This window comes from Galeopterus variegatus, unplaced genomic scaffold (assembly GCF_000696425.1).
Source record: "Galeopterus variegatus unplaced genomic scaffold, G_variegatus-3.0.2 Scaffold2729, whole genome shotgun sequence".
Taxonomy (NCBI): domain Eukaryota; kingdom Metazoa; phylum Chordata; class Mammalia; order Dermoptera; family Cynocephalidae; genus Galeopterus; species Galeopterus variegatus.
This window is the reverse complement of record NW_007728840.1, coordinates 82,599-86,288: the sequence shown is the minus strand read 5'-3', so window position 1 is coordinate 86,288 and position 3,690 is coordinate 82,599. Positions and strand designations below refer to the sequence as shown.

Here is a 3,690-nt window from a genome sequence, read left to right as displayed (position 1 = left end):
ACCCGCCCCCGCGGTCACCCGCTACTGCCCACAAAACAGTCGTAGCCTTTGTTCAAATGTCCACGAGCACAATTGACCAGAAGAGGGACACATTCTCCTGGGCGGGGTAAAGGAAAGTCAAACGAACGCCACGCCCTGCATGGCAGTAGCCCAAGCCAACAGCCCACCTACCCCAAATCCTCTCTCCTAAGACGGGGCACTTTCATGGCAACTCTGCACCCCGAGAAGGAAGTGCGGGGGGAACGGATGAGCCCGGACTCGGTGCCGCTCAGGGGCACCAAGTGGGGGGACTGCACTTGAAGCTGGGACACCCTCCAGCACCCTTGGCGAGCCTCCTGGTCCTGCCAAGCTCGTGTGCGGAATGCCAGCTTCTAGACTCCCTTCCTTCAATTTTTCTCTTCATGTATACCCTCACCCACTCCCGCCACCACGTACTCCTCTCCCCACGCGGCCCAGTCCGGACAGCCTCAGGCAGCGCCGCCACCAACGCTGCTGCCGCCGCACCTCTGGCCAGTTTTTCCTCACCAGACTGAAGTCACCCCCACACACAATCCCTTCTGGGACGCTCGGCTGGGACCACGTTCAGGGGTTACTAGCCTTACGTTGCCGCCACACTCACCGCGCGTCCAGCTCCGCTACTCCGCGCTCTTTGAGGCTCACGAAGCGCCTGCGCGCTCCCGCTCCTAGCCTAGCTGGAGCCTGGAGTCAGGAGCGAACGGGAAGGGCGGTGGGAAGCGGCAGGGACCGGGCTGGGGCGGGGTTAGGATAAAAGAGGCGGGGCCAGGCGGGGTGGGAAATGGAGGAGCGTAGTCTCCGCTGCCTCCGCCGGAAAGACCAAAAGCTTAGGGCAGGCAGCTGGAGCTCTCCACTTTTGGCGTCTCCGCTGAGGCTTTTCTCTCCCTCGAGAAAGCCCGGGTTGGCGCGGGGCCAAGCAACCAGCCCTTGGGGCTGCCACGTCTCCCCTTGATCCACCCCGAGTCTCTCCGCCATCCTTTCTTTCTGCATGCCTATCTCACCACATATTTTTTTTTTCCCCCTAGTCACTTCTCATTGCGCACAGTCCTCAGCCCTCGTGAAATGAGGGGCACGTAGATTTCTTTCTTATCCTCAGACCGCCTGTGCAGGGCATCCTACTTCACGCACCTCTTTGCTGTGTGCTACCCCAGATAGTGGTTGGTGACTATCCAACCATTGCCTGCTGTTACACCTCAGGGAATTGCCCTTTCCCTAAGGACAAACTCTCTTGCTGCTGTTTCTGGACAATTTTTGGTGACAACAATCTGCATTTTCTTAAAGAGTCTTGAACGAACCTACCTAAATATCTTAGGAAGAAGAGCATGGGTTGTCAAATAAGATCTCTTTGACCCTGTTTTATAGGTAGCTACCTTAGAATTTGAACCTTAGAATTCTAAAAGCCCCTCTTAGAAACGTAAGGCTGTTGCTGTTGTGAAGGCTTTGACCCAGTAGTCGGAGTTTTTCTGGCATTTAGCATTTTAAGAAGCCTAACTTGATTATTATTCCATGCTGCATGCGTGCTTAGTTTTAAGTTCTGTGTTTTTCTGTTTAGAATCTGGTCAGAGGTGACATTTCACATGCTTTCAGATCAGCTATCAAAATAAATACACACCTGAGTGAATCCAAAATGAATTGAGCTGTGGGCCTGCATTTCCCCTTCTTTTTACTTTAGTTATGATGAAATTAAGAAATATTTGGTATATTAAGAATAAAAGAACTGTCACAGAGCCACACCAGTAGTTCTTCCCCGCAAGTGTATTGAATGTGACGGAGCGTTTCACAGGACAGTCTAGTAATTGACCTTAAAGATCTGAATGCCCTGAAATTCTCCCCATAAATCTTCGTGGTTCTCCCATTTGTGTATTTTACATAGCAGATTTTCTTGAACTCATTTCTATTTTGCATTTGGTAAATAAGCATAGAGAGATTGTAGGGAGGGCTAATTTCAGAAAGGTATATTGGTGAATGAAGACACGGATTCTGTAGGATAAACAAATCTGTAAGTACCTAGAAGCAGGACCTTGTCCTATTCATTTCACAAGTAAAATGTTTTACATACGGAAGATGCTTAAAACACTGGGTTAATAAAGGCAACTTTTGCATTCTTAATAGATGTTGTATATGCGTTTTCTTAAACTTTTCATTTGATTGCTTGGTTTCTTGCCCTTTTTTTTTTTTTTTTTTTTTTTTGGCCTGAATTTGTTAGAATATTTTGGGCAGAGTGAAAAAAAAAAATGAAATAGTTTAGGCAAAAAAAAGAAGTTATTGTGTAACCCACTGTGAAAGGGTAAGTCTATGATTGGCTTTAGGAATAACTGGAACCAGGGACTGGAATGCTTTAAATTGCAGCTGAGATTCTTAATCCCACCTCTCTCAGACAGTGTCACTTTCAGAAACCCCCAAAGTCATGTTCTGCAGGCTTGGAACCATGGCCTCTGAAAAATTGTGGACTCATACCTACCAAGTTACTACCAGACAGAAAGTGTCTCTCTTTGCATCCCTTCCAGTTTTTAAAACTCCAGATAAAAAAATCTGCTTGGGTAGGATTGAGTATCATAACCACTCCTGGAGAGAAAGTACATGTATGACAAGAGTAGGACCCCCAGTAGAACCACATGTACTCAAGTATTAATGGATCTTCTTAAAAATGACTCTATTAGTTTTCTGTGGCTGCTTTAAAAAAAAATGCCAAAAACAGTGGCTTAAAACAACAGAGGACAGAAGTCCGAAGAGTCACACTGGGTTAAAATCAAGGTGTCAGCAGAGTTGAATTCCTTTTTGAAGGCTCTTTGGGAAATTTTTCTTTTTTTTTGCCTTTCCACATTCCTAGAGGCCACCCACATTCCTTGGTTCATGGCCCCCTTCCATCTTTAAAACCAGCAATGACAACACATTGGCACACACTTTGGCCTACCTCCTCCACATTTATTGTGATTATATTGGACTCATCCAGATAATCTAAAATAATTTGCCTATTTGAAGATTAGCTGCTTAGCGAATTTAAGTCTACCTGTAACCTTAATTCCCCTTTGCCATATAACATATTTTCGAAGGTTCTAGATATTAGCACATGGGCATCCTTGAAGGAGCCATTATTATCCTTACTGTGGTCTTTATTTTCTTAAAAATAACAGAGCCTAAATAATCGGTTCTCAAACTGGGGCACTTGTAAAAAAAATACTAATTTCTGGATCCTACTCACAGATACTATGATTTAATTGGCCCGAAGTCCCTTGGCTCCTCTAAACACAGACACAGACACAGACAGACAGACAGACAGACACACACACACACACACGCGCGCGCGCGCACAGGATGGAGCATCTCATCCATGCTGGGCCAATTAGAGAACTTCCATGGGGATTTAGAATGGGTAGGTGTTGCTTTGCGTTGCTTTCCCCCCACAGATTTGTCACCCCACTTCCCCTGGGTGACAGAGATGAAAGGATTACTCAAAGCCCATCTCTTCTGAGCAGTGAGAGGCCCCGAAGTGGTTAATATCCTGGAACCCTCAAGAGAGAGGGATCCCTTCCTTGGGAAATTAATGCCGAATTGGGGTTCTCTTCCTGCATTTATTTTCCAGACCAGGAAGTTACAGGAAGAGAACAAAGGTGGGGTTATAGTTTAACAATATAGGCTGGTAACTTTCAGTGAAACAAGCCAGATGACATTCCA

The 3,690-nt window shown here is 46.3% G+C and overlaps 1 protein-coding gene across 1 annotated transcript in view; it reads right to left on the bottom strand.

Moving 5' to 3' along the window:
• PRRG1 (proline rich Gla (G-carboxyglutamic acid) 1) overlaps nucleotides 1-695 on the bottom strand; it is a 106,464-nt gene extending 105,769 nt beyond the window's left edge. Inside the window, exon 1 of the mRNA XM_008582823.1 lies at nucleotides 620-695. The gene's annotated coding sequence lies outside the window, so the exon portion shown is untranslated. The remainder of the gene's footprint in view (nucleotides 1-619) is intronic.
• Nucleotides 696-3,690: the final 2,995 nt, after the last annotated feature.